Raw genomic sequence first — 24652 nt, forward strand, 5'->3', positions numbered from 1 at the left:
TGCTAAACTTGTTCCTCCTTTTGGTTACTGCTTCCTCACAGACAGCCATTTGCTTCTTGCTAGACACCCTACCCTTACTACATACACCTCCTCCTCTGCCAACCTGTACAGAGAACATGTGGACTGGACACTGGAGGGAAGTTTGAGTAGGTGAATGAGGCGACTCTGATTCCCTGGGGAAAGGGAGTTTAAATTTGATAATCTCTTTTTCTTTTTAATGATCCCACCGGGAAAGAAAGCAGAGGAGTGGAGCCTCCAGAGACCAGGACTGAGGACCACAAGGACACATGCTGAACACAAGGCTGTCTCTACAGTGCCCATTCACTGTAAACTGTAAGCCACTGGGAATGATAAAGAGATAGAAGACTGAAGGCTTTCTTCATACTTCATCTGGGATTCTTGATATGGGCAATATTTATTTTGTATTATGTGAGTCTTTTAGTTCCTAGGGTAAGGAAAGCACGAGAGAAGAAAACCATAGTGCTGTAACCAACAGCTTAGCAACAGCTTTCCCAACACTGGAGGCCTCTAATGAGTCCATTTCCCTTCCCACCCCTTCTCTACTTCTCCTTTGACAGACTCTCCACACAGCCTGCTGGCCCCCACTCAAACTAGCCTCAAACTCTTGTTCCTCCCGCTTTACTCTTCTGAGCGTTGGGTTACAGATGTGAACTACTATGCCTGGCTACAAGTATTTCTTCCTATCAAACTGCCTATCAAAATGCTTGAGAAATTACAACCTTCCTTCTCCTGGGCAGTTTTGTTCATTGCTATGTCTAGTGTGTTGAACCTATACTAAGCATGCAGTCGATAAACCTGATAAGCCGTTTCTCTCTGGTAATCCAAGTCCATCACTGCTTTAAAATTACACACACACATACACATATTCTCTTGCACATGTAAGATTTGCCTGAACTGGGTGTGGTAGTGTGCTCGTAGAAGGCTAAAGCAGGAAGGCTATACTCAGCCTCAGTCTGCCCTCAGCCTTCTGTCTACATGGTGAGACCTTGTTTAAAAAAGCCCTTTCTTGTTCCTCACATTTCCCTATTCACTTCATATTACACATTCTTAGCAATTATTTAATAGCTTTTACTCCATTTTACATGTGTGTTTTCCTTATATGCCTATCTAGTCTATATAGTTATATTTGCAGTTAAAAGACAGTGCTTCAAGTACATATACACCATGTGCTACAATGTTGTATGTGCAGAAAAAAAAAAAAGGACACTGACATTGATAGTGGTGGTGCTACCTGTAATCTTAGCACCCGGGTGGACAGGCGTGAAGACTGTTCACATCCAGCCTTGCCTGCATGGTGAGTTTTAGGCCAGGCTGAGCTAGTGAGCTTGTCTTAAAAAAAAAAAAAAAAAGAGGAGGAGGAGGATGAGGAGGAGGAGACATCAGCAGATAGTCATATTCTGAGTCTATGCTCTTTCAAGAGAACTTAGATACTAAAATATATATATATATTGCTATTTTACTCATATATGTTTTTAATAAATTCCTCAATTTTTAACTTAAAACCAAGGAAGTTTCCTAAGAAAAAGCACATAAAGTTATAAAAGCATTTTTATGTTGGTAAGTTTTTTCAGTAATAAAGTAACACAAAAGCTGTACACTAGCCATTCGAGTCTTGGCGTTTTCATAGACATTTTTATGGGAATCGTGTTCCATAGTTAATATGAATGCTTTAAGAACGTCTCTATTACTTTTCAGAGAAGCGCCCTGGATTACATCACCCTGGACCTCTACAGTACCTAAACTGTTCCTCCTTGCCTCATGAAGGAACGGAAGAGTTAGGACCCAGTGAGAGGCTTGCTGAGGCGTCAGAATAAGGCTGTAAAGGTGGAACTCTGTTTTCTATAACAGATTTTCAAGTAATCTGAATGAGAGTAAGTCGCTCCGCGGTGACCTCCCTCTCCACGCACCATCTCCCTGCCACAATAAAGCCAGGCAGTGGATGCTAAGGGGGATCTAGTGATGGCACTTCATAGCAGTCTGTGGTCCCTTCTTTCCCCTCCACCAGCGTGCCAGTGTTGAGGATGCTGCACAGGTTTCCCCGAGCGTGACAGGCTGTCAGAGAGTACTGTCTTCACTCAAAGCCTTTTTTGGTGCATATAAAAGCGCAAACACAAACCATGGGAAATAGAAAACCTCAACTACAGATTTTTGTTCTACTGACATTTACATGGTAGACTTCCCGTTTATGATTTTAGACTTTCAGCTACACAATACTAATAAAAACTGAGTTTGAGAACTTATTTGTTCAGTGGCCACTTCCCACGTGAAGATTTGTGTATGGCGGTGGTGGTGAACATCCAAGCAGGAAACCGCTCCTGACGGCATAAGGAGCTGTGTCCTCACCCTTTGGCTCCAGCAGAAAGACTTCGTACGCCATTTTCCCTGTTAGGTATAGTCGTTATCTGACTAGGCTATAGACAGTGTGATGAGAATGGAACGATGCCTATTACTCTGAGACCCTTCCCTAAAAATCCTTGAGGGCGTAGCTCAGTTGGGACAGCAGTTGCCTTGCATGCTCAAAGCCTTGGGCTTCATCGCTGACACCACAGAAATTGGCTGTAGTGGTACATGCAGACAGTCCAGGCACACAGGGAGTTACAGATCACCTTCAGTTATGTATCAGACTCTAGGCCAGCCAGGGATACATGCAACCCTGTCCAAAAAACAACAAAAAGCCCTCCAAACCTCTCCTCTCAACAGACGAGACCAAAAGATCTGAAGGAAATCTTGGAGCATTCAGTTCTAAAAGCCTATGTGAAGAAATGTCCCCTCCCCCCAACTCCTTAACTGAACTGTTCAGTTATTTCAGGAAGAAACAAATTTGAGCCATTACTTATCTGTGAGTTGATCTATTAGAGCAGTTAGTCTACCTTCAATGTACCTATCATGCACAATCTGTGTGGGTACTATTTCTATGTGAACATACTTCATAGTCAAGGGGCTGTGGGTATGTGTAAACATCCCTTCCAGGAGTGACACACAGCACAGCCAAACGGATTCCCACTACTCATGGGTTTTACTGTGGATGAGCACTAAACAGTGTAAAGGCACTTTATGTGTTTGTGGTAACGAATGGTGATGCTGGCGACACGGTGTTCACTAAAAACCCTAAGAGGAAGGCTGCAGAGGTGCCTCAGCGCTCACTGTCCTTCCAGAGGACTGGGGTTCCGTTCCCCGCACTCACGCTGACCAGCTCACAACTGTCTGCAACGCCAGTTCCAGGGAATCTGACACCTTCCTCTGGCCTCCACAGGCACCCAAATACACTCACGCACACACTTAGAAAAAGCAGTTAAAAACATAAAATGTCATTTAGAATTCTTTCTTTCTTTTTTTTTTTTTTTTTTTTTTTGGTTCTTTTTTTCGGAGCTGGGGACCGAACCCAGGGCCTTGCACTTGTGCTTCCTAGGTAAGCGCTCTACCACTGAGCTAAATCCCCAGCCCCTAATTATTTCTTTATTATATATGAGTACACTGTCACTGTCTTCAGACACCAGAAGAGGGCACTGGATCTCATTACAGATGGTTGTGAGCCACCATGTGGTTGCTGGGAATTGAACTCAGGACCTCTGGAAGAGCAGTCAGTGCTCTTAACCGCTGAGCCATCTCTCCAGCCCTCTTTTTTTTTTTTTTTTTTTTAAGGATTTATTTATTATATAAGTACACTGTGGCTGTCTTCAGACACACCAGAAGAGGGCGTCAGATCTCATTACAGATGGTTGTGAGCCACCATGTGGTTGCTGGGATTTGAACTCAGGACCTCTGGAAGAGCAGTCAGGGCTCTTAACCGCTGAGCCATCTCTCCAGCCCAAAATGTCATTCAGAAACAAAAATCAAATCTTAAAAAAACCTCTAAGAAAATGGAACGACCAGGTCTTTTTCTTGGATTGTTTAATATGTAACCATCACTGGTTTTGTGTCTATAACAAGTATGTTACGAGCCCCCTCTTCTTTCAATAGCTAGGTAGGTAAATTAGAGCATACTGTCCTCAGCTATAAGGATATTTTTCTCAGCTATTCTAACAAGCTGGGTTGTGTGGCTTCACTGTTCGCTTTCTTCACCAGCACTCTGTCATCTATGACTGCGGTGTCCTGGTGCGAGCTATACTATGCTGGAAGTCATTTTTAACTCAAATGTTCCTCAGACTCTAAACTGTCACTGGAGAGATGCCCTGGGAGCAACTTCAAGACTTAAAAACATGTTTGAGAGAAAGTTGCACTAGCACATGCTAGGCGTGGACGTCAGCACGGGTTTTGAGAGTCAGTGCTCTTCCACCATGGGGTCCAGAGACTTAGGTCATCTGCCAGGCTTGCATGATGAGTGCTGTTACCCACGAGCCATCTGGGTAACAAGAAGAATCTCTTACATGTTAATTTTCAGTAAAAACAGAACTGAAGATTGTTCTTTAAATTTTCTTTTGTTAGGGTTGGGGATTTAGCTCAGTGGTAGAGGCCCTGGGTTCGGTCCTCAGCTCTGAGGGGGGGAATTTTTTTTCTTTTGTTTATGTGTTTTAGATTTTTGTGTTTTGCCTGCTTGGATATTAATGTACCATGTGTGTTCCTGGGGACCTCCAGGTCCCTGGATCTAGACTTACAGATAATGTAAGCTCTCTTTTGGTTTCTGGGAACTAAACCTGGGCCTCTCCAAGAGCAATAGTACTCTTAACTGCTGAGGTATTTCTCCAGACCCAAGAAAATTTCTTATTACCTTCTTCATTTTGGTTAAAGGTGAGCTTCAGGTAAGACTGTGATCTGATGTTATCAATGAAAAGGGGGTTTCTTGTGGAAATAACCTGACAATACCTACCTTATAGGATTGTTAGGGTCTTAGTGATCATGTTACTGTCTAGCGCTCTTCCTGGTTTGTATTTTGTAAATGGTAGCCATTATGATACTACTAACAGCACCGAGGACTCTCGCCCGTCATATTCCTTTTATCTTGGTATATTGTGTGTCTCAGGCGCGTGTGAGTGTGGAGGCCAGAGGCTGACACTGTTTTCCTCTGTTACGTCTCACCTTACTCCCTTTTTCTTTCCTTTTCTTCCCGAGACAAGGTCTCTGATCGAACATGGAGCTCACCAACTTGGCTAGACTTTTGCTGCTAGCAAGCACCCGACTCCACGCCTCTGGCATTGGGGTTATAGGCAAATATGGGGTTACAGTGCAAATATGCCCAGCCCTTTTAATATGGTTAGGTCTCCTTACTTTCAGAGTACGGAGTTTAGTGACTGAGCATACGCCCTCTTCCCTTACATTCCTATACAGACAGCACCCCAACAAAAGAAAGTGAAGTTTAATCTAGTTAAGCCAAGGAGAGCTTCACACAGGGAGTGGAACCAGTCCAAGAAAGGAGGGCGAGAGAGGGGAAATAGGGAGTGGGTATATTATAGGCAGCAAAGCTGGAGGGATAGAGTCGTCTAATTCTTTTAACACTGGACACGGAGCTACCAAACTTGGAGTTTGCTCTACTAGGTTTCCATCTCCCTTTAGTCCAGTATCTCCTCACTACACTCAGGTTCTTTTTTCTGGAATGGTAATATATGTTCTGTGCCACCGCATGTTGTAAGTATGTAATTTACTTTCTGATGGGGAATGCAATTAAAGATTGTCTTGAGTCATTGGCTTTGCACTTTTAAACAGTTTAAACAGTGCTGAGACTGTCACTGCAAGACTACAGGGACTTTAAAAATGGGAGTAAACGCAGTTTCCATTCTGACATGGCTGCGACACTCTGGGGACAGGGCAGTATGGCTCCTGTGGGCATGCCCATTCGAATGCATGGTTCCCAGTCGGTGGAACGGTCTGAAAGGATTCGGAGGTGTGGTCTTCCCGGGGGCTTATCCCTGGGGGTGCCTGCACTTGGAGCTGTGAGCCCTTAGCTGTGCCTGCTGCATGCTCTGGCTCAGCCACCATGGACTCTAGCCCTCTGCGACTCAAGCCCAAGTAAGCAACTTTTTTTTTTCCAGAGCTGGGGACCGAACCCAGGGCCTTGCACTTCCTAGGCAAGCGCTCTACCACTGAGCTAAATCCCCAACCCCCCAAGTAAGCAACTTTATGAGTTGCCTTGGCCACAGTGTCTTATCATAGCAATAGAAGAGTAACCATTACAAACTCTTCTAGATAATTTCTTCACACATGTTTGGGAGCCCCCAGATATAAACTCCATATCTTTTTTTTTTCTTGTTTGTGGGGATTCATTCCCCCCCCCCCCAAGGTCATCTCAGCCACATTTCCCATGTCTATGTTTTGTGACATCGATGTTCTTAGGAGTCTTAGAGTGTGTGTTCTGTCCCTGATACTTCTGTTGAGTTCTGGCCAGCAACTCCACATAAATGTAATAAAGGCATCAGAACTAACACGTTTAAAACACATCTTGTTTCCTCTATAATTCTTTTCCTCTGTATCTTGTCAGATGTCAATAAGTTGCACAATTTTAGTCAAGTGACTAGGTTAAAAAGCAAACTTGAAGCCATTAACTCCCGTGTGTGGCCATTTTCTGTTCCCTCCCAGCAACAACCTTCTGGAGCTGTTTCCGTGTTGCTGAGGTTGGTGCCCTGAAAACAATCTACTTCCGTGTTTCCAACTGCACTCCTTCCGGGCCATCAGTGAAGAGTAAGGAGAGCCCAGAGAGGGAAGAGCCTGTAAGCAGGGCTTTGGTTACAGTCCCCCAACGAAGCACTGCAGCTGGCCTCTCTACAGGCCGGCAAGGCCGGCAGCACTGTTGGAACCTCCGCCTTGCAGCTCTCCAGTTGTCTTCCCTCCCTGTTCCCAGTGGCAAGAGTACAGCAGCTGCTAACACACTGCTCCATTACTTCAGTAAGGATTTCCTTTCGCGTCTTATGTCTGCTTGACTATATGCTTCTTCCTCCATCTCTACCCCAGGCAGGGCCTCCCCCTGGACGGCCTAGAACTCACTGCGGGCAGACTGGCCTCAGACTTGTAGGATAGTGGATCATACCAGGAAATTTGGTAAGGTGGAGTGGGGTCTGTTCCCCAGGCATACACACCTGAGATGGTATGCAGCTCTGCTCCCTGCCAAATCCCTGGCCTGCCAGACTTCCCACATAAGAAAACATGAGGCCTCAACAGTTCTCCATGCTAATGAGGTACCTAGAGGCCCTGCAAAAGGTGTCTGATCCATTTTCCATGACGAACAACCAATAAAGAGTTTGGAACCAAGGACTGTCTCATCTACCACTGTCATGGGGAAGCATGGGGAAGGCCTTCACCTACAGCACCACTGCCTAGGTCTTCCATAGAAGGTCTCCCAACCGTGCTTCCAGCCAACCGAAACCAGATTTAGGACAATTACCACAGAGCTAAGTAGAAGCTCCCAGCCCCAGCTCAGGGTTAGACTCGGTCAGCCCAAGGGCCCCCAGCAATCCTGGCCTCATTGAGGCCTGTGGACTCCTGGCACTTTGTTCCTGACAGCCCCCAGTGGCAACTGGGTGCCCAGGGGTCAGGAATATATCAGTTCTGAATTTCTCACATCTCAGGCTGTACTTGCCCACCCACAGCAGTGTCTTGGTGTCTGTGTGCTCCCATGAAGCCCAGCACCCACCCAGCTGTGCATTTCACCTCCCCAGGAGCCCTGCAGAGTGGCAGGTCCCACACAGACTCATGGAGATTCTCCTGCCCATGTCCTGCCTGCCTTCTGAGTGCTGGGACTAATAGTGTGTGCTCACACCAGGCGAGACACAATTCTTTCTGCTCTGTGCCTCTTCTTACTCAGCCGCCTGCATGCTTCTCACATTTAGAGCAAAACTCAGACTTTTCTATGACCACCAGATTTTGTGATTGAGCCCATGCTTTTCCCGATCTCCCATCGTTTCCTTTGTAACTCATTAGGCTTCTTTAAAAAAATGACTGCTACTGCTGTGAGGACGGAACCCTGTGCCTGGCATGCTAAGCAAGCGCTGTATCACTGAGCAAGATGCTCAGCCCGGCTCGCCCCACGCTCTTGAACACAGTGCTCTCCCGCAGAGCCTTTGCACACACTATTCTCTGTGGCTAAGTTGCCTGGGTCTTTGCCAAGTCCACTTCCTCTCTTTACGCAGTTCTCTTCTCAAAGTCGGACTTACAGCCTTCTAACAACTCCATCGATAGCACTGGTTCTCAGCTTTCCTCATGCTGAGACCCTTCAATACAGTTCCTCATGTTGTGGTGAGCCCAGCCATAAAATGATTTTCACTGACATCTGATGCATGACCCCGGGCCCCCTCCCTGTCACACTGTTTCCTCATTGCAATATAATATAAACTTTATAGAGGCAAAGGTCCCTGGCTCAGAGTTAAGGTATTCAGTAAGTTCCAGGAAACAGGTAGAGTTAAGGAACTGTAGGGATCGTAACAAATACTGGAGGAAACAGACCAAAGTACCTGCCAAGAAGACACTGTCCAAGTAAGACAGAAGACGTAATGCATATTCACTCATCTAGAACATAATACAAGTGAGATAAAAACACTGCACTTGGTGATGGACCAGAAGAGCATTTCCCAAAACTCGTGAACAAACTGTATCTGCAGAAAACGCTTAAACAAAAATGGGCTTCAATTTTGAGGCACATCCTGGTTAGGCTGTTTTTGTTGTTTGAGTGAAATAAGATCTCCCGTAGTCCAGGCTGATGTTGCCCTTGAACTCTAGATCCTCCTGCCTGCACGTCTTGGGATCTGGGATTAGAGGCATGTGCTCCCATACTTGGATACTGTGGATAATCAGATGTGAAAGGAAGGAAAATCTTTTCAGACCTCCAGGCAGAAGACACAATCATGTGCAAGAAAGGAAGACCTCTAGCTGACCTTGCCCTTCCTCTAAGCAATTATGTATCAGAAAATAAAAATATCTGCACTTTTCATCAAAGGTAGCAGAACCTTAAACTATCACATCAAAGTGACTGCCACCCAGGAGTTAATGGAGACGGTGGCCAACAAGAGAGTTCAGTGGGTAAAGGCGATTGCTGCCAAGCCTGATGTCTCAGTCTGATCTCCAGGATCCACATGGTGGAGGGAAGGGAATGGACTCCTGCAAGCTGTTCTCTGACCTCCACATGTGTACCATGGCAACAGAAACACAGGCACACACACAAACACATACAAATAAAATAATGTCATAAGAAGAAAATGCAAAAGGCAAATATATATGAATATATTATACATGCATTATAATATGTATATGTTTATATATATGGCAAAAATAGCATCTGAACATAGATGAAAACCAAATGACCAGTGAAATTAAGATTACAGAAAAGAACTAAACATAAAACATCTTGTAATCATATTTTTCATGGGGGTGATTCTAATTTTGAAATATGAAGAAAATAGTAATATTTTTTACTTTCAATATTTAGCAACTAAGGTCATTTTGGCACAGAAATATTTTCCTAAATGCTCAGCAATTTCTCTTTCAAACCCCATCCATGAATTTTTGGTCTTATTCATAACAGACACATCAAGGCTTATTATGCTTAATATGATAAAAAATATGTTCACATGATAAAAAATATGCATTTTAGTTGACTTTGAAAATATTCCTTTTAAAAAATAAACCATAGGGATTAGGAGATGGCTCAGTAAGCAAGAACGTTTGCTATCCAAGCAAGGGGGGATGAATTTGAATCCCCAGAACCACATAAAACTTGGCATGACCACACCCCATACCGGCTCTAACTCCTGTGTTGGTAGTTAGAGACAGGTAGATCCTGGAACTTGCTGGCCAGCCAATCTTGTCAAAATAGGTTCAGTGAGAGACCGTCTCTAAGAGCAAGGTAAAGAACAAAATAAGATACCCAAACATTTTCTTCTAAGCTCTACATGCACATGCATGGGAGCATGTACCTCAAACAGTCCAAATTGCATTTTAAACCCACAGAAAGGTATTCTTACCGTAGAAAGGTAAAGAAAAATAACACAAGGAGTTTGAATTATTCTACTTAATGAACAGTTAGATCATACTTGACTTTTAATTATCCATAGCTACAACATTGTTGTTATTAGCTGTAAGTGGTTGAATGAGAACTGCCCCCATAGGCTTATATATATATATATATGTGAATGCTTGATTCCCAGTTGGTGGAACTTTTTTGGGAAGGATTGGAAGGTGTGGCCTTGTTGGAGGAAGTGTGCCTGTGGAGATGGGCTTTGGGCTTTCAAAAGCCCAAGCTATTCCCAGTGTGTCTCTGTGTCTGTTAGTCAGTCTCTTAGTCTCCCTCCCCCTGCCTCCTGGTTGTGTCTCAATAATGAGTTCTGTTACTGCTCTAGCACGGTGCCTGAATGCCTCCTGCCATGCTCCCTGCCACGATGGTCATGGAGTCTAACTCTTTGAAATTGTAAGTCACAAATAAGGACTTTGCCTTGGTCATGGTGCTTTAACACAGTGATAGACAAGTAACTAAGACAGTAATATCATGGCTTGGTTTTGAACCTTAGTGTGCCAGTTTTACTGTAGGATAGTGTTACATTCTCATTCTTATTCTCTCTCTCCCTCTCTGTCTCTCCCTCTCTCATTTTCGTTTTATAGGGACAGGGTTACTCTGTGTAGCCCTGGTTGTCCTGGAACTTGGTTTGTAGACTTGAACTCAGAGATCCACTTGCCTCTGCCTCCCAAGTGCTGGGATTAAAGGCAGCTACATTCTTAAGTGCCCGTTTATTAAGTTTATTTTTATTGAGAAAGAAAGAAAGAAAGAAAGAAAGAAAGAAAGAAAGAAAGAAAGAAAGAAAACACTCGTTAGATGGCCTTGGAAATAATTTCCTCAATTCTTACTCAATCTGAGACATCTAGAGCTAGCTGAGCACCACTTCTGGTTTCCTCCCATGTTATTGTTAGTGTGCAGTAATTCTGTAGCCAGGTGTCCTAGTTTGAGTTTCTATTGCTTTGATAAAACACCATGACCAAAAGCAAGCTGGGGGAAAAGGGTTTATTTGGCTTACACTTCCACATCATAGTTTATCACTGAAGGAAGTTGGGACAGGAACTCAAATGGGTAAGGAACCTGGAGGCAGGAGCTGATGCATGGGCCAAGGAAGGGTGCTGCTTACTGGCTTGCTTCCATATTAAACTAGAATCTCAACTCACTGGGTCCATATTAATCAACTCTGGGTCGTTTCATGTTCTTTCCACCATTATCCCTCAGCCTTAACATCCATTTCCATACATCGTCTCCAGATTTCTGCCTGAAAGCTCTTTAGTAGTACAGCACACCACCTCATGGACTACTTTCTAGCTCCTTGTTGGGGCCTGCTTGGTTTTAACTGGTTTTGGGTCTGGAGGCAACTGTTGGTGGGTACTGAGGGATAGCGGTAATGTCTTATCTGACAATTTTTTCAGAGAAACGCACTGCTGGCTTAGCAGACAAGGAAGGATTAATTTCCCTAATCAAAGTCGGAGGAGGCAGTATTTCAGGGTGGGGGAAGAAGCACGTCTGCTGAAGTTGTAGACTGCTTCCTCGGGTGAGAGAAACCCCCGGGAGTCTCAGCATGCAGAGATCTCAGACTCAATAGGACCCTCCCATACATTTCCCCCCAAGTTACAGGAGTCCACTTTTTACCAATGAACGCTCGTACTTAACAGCTGACAGCCTCCAAATGCTAGGATCTGAATTTTCACTGTAATTTGGCCAACCTTATAATGAGGGCTTTGGTTTGATTTTCTATAATGCAAGCTGTAATGGCTGCTGGAGAGAAGATTCACTTCCAGGGCACACTTATAAACCTTTAGACTGCTTCTGTGCATACAGAGCTGGCCATTTTACCCCTGGATTCACTGTCCTACAATATATTCCAAAATGCTAGAAGCTGGTTAAAAAAAATTTTTTTTAAATAACAGAGCTCATTCTTTTCCTTTGTCAGTTTATCCAGAGATGCTGGGAGCAACCAACCAGCCCCATCATTTTCCCACAAACTGTTAAAAGTTTTATGTACAGACTCACCAAATCTGTTGCCTCTCAGAACTGGTGAGTCAATTGAATACATTTGTCTCCTTAAATCTGTAAAATAGTTCACACCACGGACTTTCAGTACTGAGTTTCCAGGAGAGGCTTCAGTAATTTGTTGGCAAATTGGAAAGCCTAATCCAGATACTTAAAAAAAAAAAATTCATGGGGTTGGGGATTTAGCTCAGTGGTAGAGCACTTGGCTAGCAAGCACAAGGCCCTGGGTTTGGTCCCCAGCTCCGAAAAAAAAAATTCATCTGTATATTTCTGCCGTTCTAGTACTTCTGGTATCAAAAATCTGTATTACTCAAGGCTCTCTAGAGGAACAGAACTTCAGAATGAAACTATGTATGTGTACATGTAGAACTATGTATGTGTACATGTAGAACTATGTATGTGTACATGTAGAACTATGTATGTGTACTACATGTAGAACTATGTATGTGTACATGTAGAACTATGTATGTGTATGTGTAGAACTATGTATGTGTACGAGTAGAACGGTTTACAGGTTGTGCTCCAGCTAGGCCAACAATGGCTGTTTACCAAGGAAGGTCACAAATCCAGTAAGTGGTACTCAGGCCACAAGGCTACATGTCTCAGCTGGTCTAATGCCTGTGAAGGAACTACCTTGTGAGGAGAGCTACAGTGAGCTTCCCTTTTCCTTTATTGGCTGCCAGTAAAAAGGCGTGCCCAGATTAAAGGTAGATCTTCCCACCTCAAAGTTAGATTAGATGTGTGTGCTCCTATCTCAAGAACTGGACTAGAAGTGGGCCTTCTCACTTCCGATTATTTAATCAAGAAGAAAAACATCCCTCACAGGTGTGCCCAGCCATCTGGGTTTTATTTGATTCCAGTTGTAGTTAAGGTGGCAACCACGAACTGCCATCACACCAGGGGAGCAAGCATTCGGGCATACGGAGAAACAATCTGTATGGCAGAGTTTGGCTGAGGCTGTTCCTCCTTCAGGATTGCATTATGTCATCTGAAAGTGTTTACTTAAGCTCCTCTGGGCTGCCTCCATGGCAGCTGTGACATCACAGGGAAGTCTAAGGGTTTGGGACCTGATAACAAAGTATGTTAATGTAACGTGGATGTGGTATCCATTAAAAAAAAATCACTGTTGTATAAGAAACTTTAGAAAGGACTTTTTATGAAGCTACTTAAAAAAAAATTACTAAGTGGGCACCATCTACTGGGAGAATGACGACCATTCGCAGCAATCAGACTGTCGGCCGCATTCCAGAAAATGTCACCATCACTCTGAGGGGCGCACAGTCACTGTGAAGGGCCCTAGAGGAGCTCTGCGGAAGGACTTCAATCACATCAATGTGGAGCTGAGTCTTCTTGGAAAGGAAAAGAAAAGGCTCCATGTTGACAAGTGGTGGGGTAACAGAAAGAACTGGCCACTGTCAGAAGCATCTGCAGTCACGTTCAGAACATGATCAAGGGTGTGACACTGGGCCTCCATTACAAGATGAGGTCTGTGGATGCTCACTTCCCCATCAACGTCGTTATTCAGGAGAATGGGTCTCTGGTTGAAATCTTAAATTTCTTGGGTGAAAAATACATCCACGGGGTTCGGATGAGGACGGGTGTTGCTTGCTCTGTCTCTCAAGCCCTGCGGGATGAATTAATCCTTGAAGGAAATGATATTGAGCTTGTTTCAAATTCAGCGGCTCTGCTTCAGCCACAACAGTTAGAAACAAGGCTATCAGGAAGGTTCTGGATGGCATCCATGTGTCTGGGAAGGGAACCATGCAGCAGGCTGAGCAGTGAGACCTCAGTTTCCTAGCTCCAGAAACAAGATCCTGATCACAAGTACAACTTGGGCTCTTTGGGGACAATTTGGGATTGGAAAAAAAAAATTAAGTGATCTACAAAGGACTCACAAGTACACATTTTCTCACTATCTGCATGTACTTATTTTTTAAAAGAGCTATTTGTTATTTTTAATTATATGTATATGTGTGTGTGCATGTGCACATATATGTGCGTGCAGGTTCCACAGAGGTACCAGGTGTTCCTAGAATGGGAGTCGCATGCAACTTTCCCAGCATGGGTGCTGAGAAGCAACCTCTAGTCTTCTGGAAGAACTCTACATGCTCCTAAAAGCTGAGCCATCTCTCCAGCCCCGGGCTGTACTTATTTTAAAATGTGTATGGTATGAATGTATAGTGTTTTTGAATGTATAGTGTTTCGTAAGTATAATTATGCATTTACAAAAGTGTTTTGAATTGCCTTTAAGAGAATATGAATTATTAAAATAGCTCAACTGCTATTTTTACCTCTAAAAATGAAGCCTATTTAATCTAACACCAAAGAAAGATAAATAAGTAGATAGAAGTTTAAGGCAAACTGTAAACAATACCATGTTTTAAAGAACATGTTATTTACCTTGATAATGGTGTTGCTTTTAGTTCCCTAGATAGAGTTAAACCCATTTACCAGGTAACTGTTGACTTAGCATTTATTGTGAAAACAGAGACTCTTATACTTTCTTTTCCACCGAGAGTGGAATTCTTTTTGGCCCATTGTGTTTGAGACAGTCATATTCTGTAGTACATGCTGGTCTTGATCTCACAGTAGTCCTCCTGCCTCAGCCTCCCAAGGGGATTACAGGCAGTAAGCACTATGCCTGGCTCTTCTTGGTCTTAGGAAGGAAGCAACAGACTTCTCTTCGTTCTCAGGTAGCAGGACTGATGGCCTACAGAACTACGGCCATGCACCAAGGATTAGAGACATGGAGGACTAGAGCCATACACTAAGGACATCATCACTTTTACCTAGCCTTGTCTTTAAAGCCAAGGCTCCTCCTGCTCCAGATCTGCCCTAAGAGTGAGTGTTCCTTGGAGTTCCTAGCTAACTAGACAGCCTCCTGGCCCTCTTTGCCTCCATTTCGGAGACTGCAGAGATCCAGACTTTATACCAACCTCTCTGGGAAAGGTCCCCCCACCCCCACTCCCGCCCCCACCCCCGTCCCAATGTAAAGGATGTGTTTCTTCTCCTGGCCCTGAGGTCCATACCTCCTCACCCAAAGACAAGACTGTGTACCCCTTGACCTCAAACAGCTAATGACTTCTCTTGGGGTCTTCTCTCCAGCCCTGCTGTCTCTGGGTACATGGCGGTGGTTCTAACAGTTTCTATCTTAGCTCACAATTCTCTTACCTCCCATCTAAGTCTCCAGGATCCTGACGGCATACACAACCGACTGTTACTTCCATCGAACATCTTCCGGAGGTTTTCCCTTTCTTACAGGTTTTGAACTGATTGATGCTTGATCACAAGAACTGACTCACAAAGCAGAGTAACCCTTTGACATAGCTATGCTAAGGCGGAGAGATGGCTCAGCGATAAAGAGAACTGATTATTTTCCCAGGTCCTGAGTTCAATTCCCAGCAACCACCTGGTGGCTCACAATCATCTGTAATGGGATCTGACATCACCTTTTGGTGTGTCTGAAGACAGCTACAGTGTACTCATATACATAAAATAAATAAAATAAGTCTTGAAATGCTGTGCTAAATTTTCTGTTGACTTGTAGGAGAAAAAGAACATTTTCCCCTCAAAGCATTTATGTTCATTGTAAAAGGCTAAAAAAAGTAAAAATAAACATTTCCATTCAGGTACGAATGCAAATTCCTCAGCATGATTATTCTGAATAATGAAGGCCCTCATCATCTGCCCAGCTTCCTTCTTGTCCCTTTTCAAGACCCACTCAGCACCCAGACCCACATCTATTGTGCAGGCCCCACTGTGCACTGTTCTCTTCTGGACACTTGTTTTTATTCTTAGCTGACCTAACCACCCAGGAAGTCACCATCTTTCTTTCAAGAGACACCCTAGGTGACACTACCTACGGAAAGCTGAGGAAGCTAAGAGAGCTCAGCTCACCCAACTCTTGCCAACCCCAGGCAACCTCACAATCTTTTTCACACTATATGCCTCTTGGATTTCTAAAGCAGGAGCTGGAGGAAGAGTGTGGGAATGTAAGAATTAAAACCATAAAACCCAAACAAGCAGTAACTTAAGAGTGGTGCATTTACACACGCCGGAAGAAAAGCACAGTTTTTTGTTGTGCTTTCTTGGAAGAAATTGGGTGATAAACATGAAATTTATAATCTCACCAGACCAGACTTTTTGTGCAGGGACTTTGTCAGCATGTAGTTTTCCCTTATTTCATTCTCTCCAATACGGGAATTCTATGCTCCAGGTGTCTAGGAGAGCCCCTGGGTCTTTACTCCTCTCCTGCCTGGTTCGGTAACCTCTACTCAAAAGCCAATTAATAGTCATGACAGTCCCCAAATTCTCCATTTACTTCGGAAAAATGCTCCATTTTCACTGTTCTTTTTTTTTTTTTTTTTTTTTTTTTGGTTCTTTTTTTTCGGAGCTGGGGACCGAACCCAGGGCCTTGCGCTTCCTAGGCAAGCGCTCTACCACTGAGCTAAATCCCCAGCCCCCATTTTCACTGTTCTAAGTAGTCTTCCAACCAATGTCTTACAACATAGATTCTAAGAACCAAATCGTTTTCTTTCTGAAGACTTTAAGTTGTTGCTTCTTAATAGAGATCTTTGCTGTGATAGGGCGGACCGATCCCCGCGAAGCGTATTTCCCTGCTCTTAACTCATCTACCTATAAATAGCGCCGCTCACCGAGCTGAGTCACCAAAACCCAGAGTTTACTCAAAATAGCTCTTAAGGACTGCTGGAATCGAGTCGCTCCAGTGGTGACAGATTGACCACATACCCATACCCATCAAGCTGGGCCATGGACCAGAGCCATAGAACTGGCGCCCAAAAGGTTAGTCAGGAGAGTAAGATCCTAGTCCCTGGGATAGCGAAGTCTGGACTCAGGAACCAGCTAGTGGTCAAATTCCGCCTGGACCGAACAGAGTCCTCCCGGTCCTTTTGGAACTGGGAGCCGCGGGGGTCCCGGCACCCGGCACCGCCCTCGCCCACTGCACACAATGGGGAGCGTCGAGGGGTGGCCCCGCTGGAGCTTTAGACCATCTTCCCCCAGGATCCCCGCCGGACCCTCGGCTGTGGCCAAACCACCTGATGACCTCCAACTATTGCCCACCCTCACGAGGGTGCAGAGCCTTAAGAGCAGCAGCCTTGGGGGGGGATGAAAACGGAAGTGCCACCCCCTGCAGGCAGGGTGGTGACGTCACCCTACCGCCAGCCTGTAGCGGGGGTGGCTGCCCATCACGTGATCCACGCCCCTCCGAATCCCGCGCGCGCGCTCCCTCCCCCCCACCAGACTCCCACCTCTCCCGCCTCCTCTCCCCAACTTTCGCCCTCCCTGCTCCCTCACTGCTGTCAACAGAGCCAGCTCCGCCTTCCCCTTGCCTCGGCGCCCCCACCTACGGCGACGCAGCGGGCTCCCGTGCTCAGGTCTCTGCTCCTGGAGCGCGGGGTACCCCTTCTCAAACCCTGTCCCCAAATCCAGGCGCTCAGGGAGCGTGGGCCTCGGGGGTGCAGTGGCGGCGGCGACAACAGTTCTCCACTCATTCCTCCCACCGTGGACTAGGCGGACTCTGCAGGTCTGCGTTCAAAGGGGATCGAGACACGCACGGCCTCCCGGGCGCCCCCTCCTTTCACTCTGCGGCCCGCTCTGCCGGGCAGCCCTGCCGAGCTTCGTCTCCCGTAGGGAGCCACGCGCAGATCGCTTCCTGGAGCCCCTCACTCTCTTCTCTCCGTGCACTCCGGGGTTACAGCTTTTTTTTTTTTTTTTTTTTTTTTTTGCCGTCGCTGCTCCTCGTTCTATTTCCTCCCCCCTCGCACCCCCACCCCCGCCACGGTTTCCTTCTAAAAGTGGAGCCTGGTGGAGGGAGAAAAGAAGCCAGAGTCGAAAGGGGCGGTGCGCACTGACCTGTCAGAGACGGTGGAAGACCCCGGGTCTGGGCGAGCTCTCCAGCCAGTGGGGGCACTGGAGCGCAGGGCTCGAGCGGAGCGGCGGCTGCGCTCGGCCAGGTGTCCCCCTAGGCCGGTCTGCGCCGCCCCCTCCTTCGGCGCCGAGCTCTCCGCCCCAACATCGGGGACCAGGGAACCCCCCAGCTCGATTTTTTGTGCAGTTTCAGCAAAGCTCCGAGGAAGTTGGTCCTTTTGTTCCACTATTTATAGATTGCGTCAACATTGCGAAAAGAAGAAGGCGGAGCGGTGGCCCCTCCCCCGCCCCTCGGCCCGCTCCCAGGAGAGAAAAGCCCCAGCACACGACCTAAGTACACAGCGCGCCAGCCGCCCGCCCCCGGGCCTCCGGCTCGCCACTTCCCCCTCCCCCCTCCTGGGCCCGAGCGCTGCCAACCCCGTCACGTGCCCTCCCGGGAAAACCAGCTCCCCCGGGCTGTGCGCCGCCCGCCTGGTTCCGTGGCAGCGGCCTCCGCCCTGCGGCGCTCCCCAGCTTGTGGCTGGGGTCGCGGGCCCGGGTGGTGTGCATGACCTGGGTACCCACACTCTGGCCACTCGACGGGGGATCCCACGGACCCACGCCTTGCTCAGAGTGGCGCCGAACGTCCCGCTCGCTCGGGCGTCTCTACCCCCACCCACTCCGTCTTTGGGAGCGCCACCGCCCTACTTGCAGAGAGCGCGCGCGTTTGGGCCTCGCTTTGGAGCCCACGGCCTGGACAAGTCCCTCTGCCCCCTCGTGCGGCGGCACCCGCAGGCGTTGGCTTGCTAGGCCTCACTCCCCGCACTGATGGCCAACAGGCGTGAGGGGTGCGGGGGTGGCTCCTAGCCGCTTCCAGGCGGCAAAAGCGCGGGGCGCGGGAAGCGCAGGGCGGACGCTCTGGATCCGCAGGTGCAGCTAGCTTCACGCTAGCTTCCTTCTCGCTTTCCTAGTGCTTTAAGACCAGGGAATTTGCGCATCAGATCCTTGACAAGGGAACGCGATTATTGAAGACTTACTCTTCTGTTACAGGAGTGATTGGGGCAAACCTTTAGAAGTTGCCTTTAAACCCGTAGGACGAAGTGATAGGCCCCTCCAAACCCCGAAGTGAAACTGAGCGCCCTGCTGGCCTAAAGCCTAGGCGGAGGGCTCCGTGTAAACAAAAAGTGCGGTAAACACCAAAAGAAGACCTTACAATAAAGCCAAACATAAGTGGTTAGTTTAAGCGTTATTAACTTCCGTAGCTTCTGGTCCCTTTCCTAAGTGGTTGAATTAGAGCGCAGTTGTACTTTTCAGGATCAGAATATAAGTTAGCTACCAGTTCACTGGTTCAGGAAAACAGGCTGAGCTCGATGAGAACAGGAAACGCGTCGGACCTTTCCCAGCAACTGGAGAGTGGTAAACAATCTAGAAGAACTCCCCCGCCCCAAGTTCGGACCACCACACTTCAGCACGGGCCCCTAGCCCCAGTGAGGGGCATGGAAGTTGGGTAAAGGGGGGGGGAGTTGGGTAGAGGGGTGGGTCAAAACTTGGTAGGGTTTTCTTTTCCAAGAGTTAGTTGGGGAGGAAATAGATATGCCTAGAGTTGAGAAACCTTTCCAGATTTAGGCCCGCTTTCTTTTTCTCTTTTTGTTTCTTTCTCTCTCCCTTTTTAAAGGAGAACCTAGATTCTAAAGCTTAGAACATGGCTTCCAAGTTTGCTGTGTGTGCGCTTGCTAAAAGAAGGAAGTGAGACAATATAAAGTGAACCTTTGCAGTGGTCGCTTCCTTTCTAAAGTTTGGAACTGCAGGCCTGACGGCTTCGGTCGCCCACACCTGGGGCACGCAGAGCCTAGGGTGGGAGGTCATTCTTTCTTTCCTGTCCTCTTTGCAATTTACCCAAAGGCCCTAAGCTACTGCTTTCCCATTTTTCTACCCTGTTCATTTTTTAGCATTTGGAAAACAAAGCTCTTAAAAAAAGCAGATTCGTTTCTTTCACACTTTGGTTACACCAATATCTAAAAATTATGTTTCTTTGCATTTAGTAAACTAGTCAGGGCCTGCTGATCCTTCCCACCCCCGCAAGGGTTAGCGTGGTCATGGTTGCCTTACCCCGTCCCTTGACTTAAGGCTCAGTGTCTCAGCTATTTTGTCAAGACACCGGCTCCCCTCACCCCCTACTTTGTTCTTTCACGGTCTTCCTAGCCACGGAGGGGAGAGAAGGAAAGCAAAACGAAACCACTCTAGGCGAGTCAGTAAGAGCCACTTCCCTGGGGCAGCTGGGGCAGACCAAAGTGTAGGGTCGCGAAAATTGGCAGAGATGGGGTGGGGTGGGGGGAGCTGTTGCTGGAGGAAACCCAGGAGTTGCCAGGATCTGTCCTAGGTTGCGAGGGTCCCCCCCCCCCCATCTCCGGAAAAGCGAACGTGGATAGCAGCAGTACACCATTCTTGCGTGGAAAGTTTGGTCTGGGCTTCGAAGTTGAAGACTATTTGGGACCCTGCGGAAGTAAAGGAGTGTGACATTGGAGTGAGTTTGGCTTCTACAGGCAGATTTCTTAGCAGAGTCTCCGGCAGGAGCGCAGGCGAGGGCACGCAAAGGCCTCTTGGGACTCGAGGCCCCGCTGAAACTGGATAAGCATCCCGCCCACACGCAAATACCAAAGGTCTACACAATTTAAAAGACTTCACGAAACTAGTTGCATCCCTCTTCCCTCAGAGGAGTAGCCTCTGTAGTCAGAAAGGCGGCCTCAGGCAGGTTTCAAAGAGGCGGGAGGGCAGACTTAGAGACTGCAGAATTTAGCAGTTAAGCGAAGGCATCCTCGCACAGTGAAACACAACTGGTGCGCTCAGGAATGGCAGCTGGTGTCAACGTGGTCAGCTAAAATGTGTCCTCACTTCCCCTTCTTCCCCCACGGAGAAACAACAACGTCGTGAAACAGTGTACACCCTCACCCCACCCCCATACTTTCCGTACCGCACACTTTATTCTGTTTAGTAACACCTTTGTTGCAGCAGTCTCTGTAGGTCTGGGCCAGGGTGAGAAAGACCTACAGAGTCTCGGGGAGTTTGCTGGAAGCGGTTTACTGGAGTGCTCGCTCTGCTCTCCCACACCTGACTAAGGACTTAGCTAGCTGACAGCCATTACCCTTCCAGCAGCTCAGAGGCTGTTTTGCACGGAGGTCATTCGCTCTGTAAAACCTGAGAGTAGGAGTTCTGTACTCATCTGCATTGTTCAGATTCGGCCTCGCCAATAATTTATTTAACCACAGGACTCAAGAAACGGCCTTGCCTTTTAGAGCCGCGGAGTGGAGTTCTTTTGGTCGAACGTTGGAAAGGCAGAGTTGATTTCCTGGCACTGTTTTGTCATTCCAAAATGTGTTGTTTCTTTCTTTTCTTTTCTTTTTTTTCTTTTCTTTCTTTTTTTTTCTTTGAGCTGGGGACCGAACCCAGGGCCTTGCGCTTGCTAGGCAAGCGCCCTACCACTGAGCTAAATCCCCAACCCGAATGTGTTGTTTCTTAATTCTACCCCCAGGACCACATTAGTAAAGATCAGAAAGCCCTACCTGTGAAAAGGAAGGCCCACGCTACCCTTTCTTCCCTCTCCATGGGCGAGGCAAAGTACCTATGAAATAGACTCTTACGCTCTGGTTTTACCTCTCCCCCATTTCTTAAAGATATTAAATTATTCAGCACAAAAGCTAGTTTTGACTCAAGAGATTCTAAAAAGGTCTGCGTTTACCGAGTTCGCCCTTTGGTCTTATTATATGGTTACTTTTCTCTGTTGCAAATGCCATATATTCGTGGGGGTGTTGCTGCTAAATTGGGCATCTGTGATTGTGAAGTTGATCTTCCCCTCTATTCCTTCTAAATAAAAAGCACGCGCTTTCAAAAAATTGCACACTCTATGTTTTTTAGTAAAAAAAAAAACAAACAAACAAACCCCATGCATTCATAGCTAATGCTTTGCCTGAGCTAAAATTAAGACTTAAACGCTCAAACTGCTGACCCTTTGGGCAGTCCTTAGAGCCATCGAAACCCCTGTCCTTTGCGCTTGCCACTGAAACCCGCGTCAGACACTTCGATGTGGAGTCCAGTTTGGAAATAAATCCACGCCTCTCGAGGTGAAATGGGAGCATACCCAAGCGATGCATCTGGCTTTAGAGTTTATGAGGAATATGGTCTGGAAAAGGGAACGCCTGTTTTAGCCGGCTGCATGCCCTGCTAAAGTCCTCCTGGAATTCCTCCTGCAAACAGCACGCCTGGCCTCGACCCACAGGGCCTCAGGCGACCTCTGGTCGCGGAGCTTTTGAGTTAACCCTCCAGCAGCGAGCTCTCCTCGGTCTCAGCCGGGGTCGCTAAGCTGCTGCTGACTTCAACCGAAGGGTAAAGTTTAAGGTTGTAGATCAGACGTCCTGGAGCGGGCTGGAGAAAGGGAGATGAGACTGCCTCTGCGGTTAGCACCTAAAAACCTAGGACACCGCGCTCGCTGCGAGGCGAAGAAAACTCCCTTGGGGGAAGCACTAGTGTACCCAAGACTTTGCCAAACTCTCCACAAGGCCCGGGGTAGCGTTCCACCCCCGCCCACCACCGGGTTCTTTCGCAATCCAGCCGGCTTCTGGCGAGGGTTCGGCGTGGGCTAGGGGCTAGAAAGAGGCAGGAGCCGAAGTCGCCGTTTCCCGCCCGCCCAGCCCAGGAAACCTTGAAGCGGTTAAAAAAGGCGCGACGCAGTGGGGTGTGGGGACGGTGACACGGTTCACTCGGTGTCCGGGTAGGGTCCGGGGGTGGTGCGGGTGGGCTAAGCAGGGAGCAAGCGGAGGCTGCAGGTCAGAGTGCCTGCTCCTGGGGGTTGGGGGGTGATTCCAAAGAAAACGAGGGTGAGAAAAGAATGGAGCCCGCAGTAGGGAGCCCCTGGACACAGTTATGTCCGGGGAGTGCCGGTGCACTGACTCGCTACGAGGGAAGAGGCTCCCCTGTGGGCTTCTCCCTGAGCGGGGCTGGACCGGTGCCGAGCGCGGGGCACCGAGGTCGCCAAGTAGCCTTCAAAGCCGGCGGAGGCGGGTCGCCATTCAAGGCTGGGGAGAGGGAGGCTCATCGAAAGTAGCACCCCTCGGCTTGCATTCCTGGGACCCTCCAAGAAGGAAGGGAGCCTCGGCAACCAGAACAAGCCGGGCTGAATCACCCAGAGTTTCCCAAGTTTGTAAAGTGAAAATCCTCACAGAACTACGCCCATTTCCCCTTCTCGAAGAAAACCAAAGCAAGCCTAAAGCCAGGCCTCCGAGGGCATCTGAACTTTGTGTCCCCACCCCGCCTGCTCCGGCGTGATCTGCGGGACGCTACTCCTCAGGCTGCCAGGCGTGGGGTGCGCTGGGTGCAAGGCTGGTCAACTCCAGAGAATCACAGCAGGAAATGCTTCGCCTGGCTTTCGATCACCCAGTCGAAACATTTGGTTGTATCTCAAAATAACTTTTTTGATAGTCTGGAAAAACAAACAAAAACCCAGCCCAAATAGAATAACAGACTTGTATCAGGCAACCATTTATCCCCATTATAGTGAGACTTTCCCCCACCCCATGAATTGAAAGAACTAAAAATTTGAAGATTTGCCTGCTTTCTACAGCTCTTGGATGCTGTTTCTCGTTTCCACCTGATTCTCTCCTCTCCCCCTCCCCTTTCTCCACTATCACTTTCTGTCTTATTTTTCTTTTTCAGATACTTGCTTCAATCATATCTCCTACGACAACGCGTAGCCCTCCCACCTTAGGCAACCTCTATGACTCAGTTTACAAGTTTATAAACCCTCGCAAAACAACCCGGGTTTGGTTCTTTTCAATGCACAACCACGGATAATTGTGCATTGTTTGTGTGTGAGCAGGGTTCTCTCTCTCTCTCTCTCTCTCTCTCTCTCTCTCCTCTCTCTCTCTCTCTCTCTCTCTCTCTCTCTCTCTCTCTTTCTCCCTCCCTCCCTCCCTCCCTCCTCCCCTCCCTCCCTTCCCCCCCCCCCCAACAACGACGCGTTCCCAATTACAAGCTCCGGCTCCTTCCCAAAACTGAGAGGGCTTTATTTTTACAGGAACTTAAAGAGTTAGGAGAAAATCACCACGTGCTAAGCCACAACTACGCTTTTTTAAAAAGACAAATATGAATACTAAACGGTGTAATCCGTTTTTGAAAAAAAACTTAAATATTACTAAGTATGGATCTCCTCATTTTCTTTGGCTGTTTTTCACTTCCAATAAGGAAGTATTAAAAACGAAATTCTTGCGAATAAAATAAAATTATGCGAGCTGTACCCCTTAGTTTGGAGGGAGAAGATGAAAATTTCAGGTTTTTTTTTTTAAAAATATCTTTTATGGATAGGTAGTTATTAATGTGAAATAAAATGTTTTAGCCAGTCCTATTTGGTGCCTGCACGTAGTAGGTGCTTACTGAGCATTTAGTCTCTTTACCTCCTTTCGCTTCTTCCTTCCCTTCAAAATGTTGGCAGAAGATACAGACTTCCCAGTGTCTGAGGAAATTACATTAAGCTTTGCTTCTGGTTAAGGCAATCTCCGCTCACATAAAAACCTCACAAAATTTACCCAGGAACTTTAATAAGATATTAAAACTTAACGGAAATGGCTAGGCAGAATAAGAGTACTGTGATTACATATATATATATATAAATCTGAAACACATTAAATTAATTCAATTTTTTCAGCGACAGTAATAGTAACTATTACCCTTTGATTCCCTTTACCAGTTTCTTTAGTAAGAACGAAATTTGTGGGTTGTTACTCATTTCTAGCATCTCTGGTGAAGCGGCCTCAGCCCACTGCTGACCTATCTTGACCTTGTATCTGT

At 47.0% G+C, this 24652-nt stretch overlaps 1 protein-coding gene across 6 annotated transcripts in view; it reads left to right on the forward strand.

Annotated features, from left to right (window-relative positions):
• Kcnrg (potassium channel regulator) overlaps window positions 1–7200 on the forward strand; it is a 72018-nt gene extending 64818 nt beyond the window's left edge. For all 6 annotated transcript variants that reach the window (XR_005494005.2, XR_005494010.2, XR_005494006.2 and 3 more), the window contains 3 exons: window positions 236–333; window positions 1717–1892; window positions 6532–7200. The gene's annotated coding sequence lies outside the window, so the exon portion shown is untranslated. The remainder of the gene's footprint in view (window positions 1–235; window positions 334–1716; window positions 1893–6531) is intronic.
• The last annotated feature ends 17452 nt before the right edge of the window (window positions 7201–24652 follow it).

Source organism: Rattus norvegicus, chromosome 15, assembly GCF_036323735.1.
Source record: "Rattus norvegicus strain BN/NHsdMcwi chromosome 15, GRCr8, whole genome shotgun sequence".
In the NCBI taxonomy this organism is placed as follows: Eukaryota; Metazoa; Chordata; class Mammalia; order Rodentia; family Muridae; genus Rattus; species Rattus norvegicus.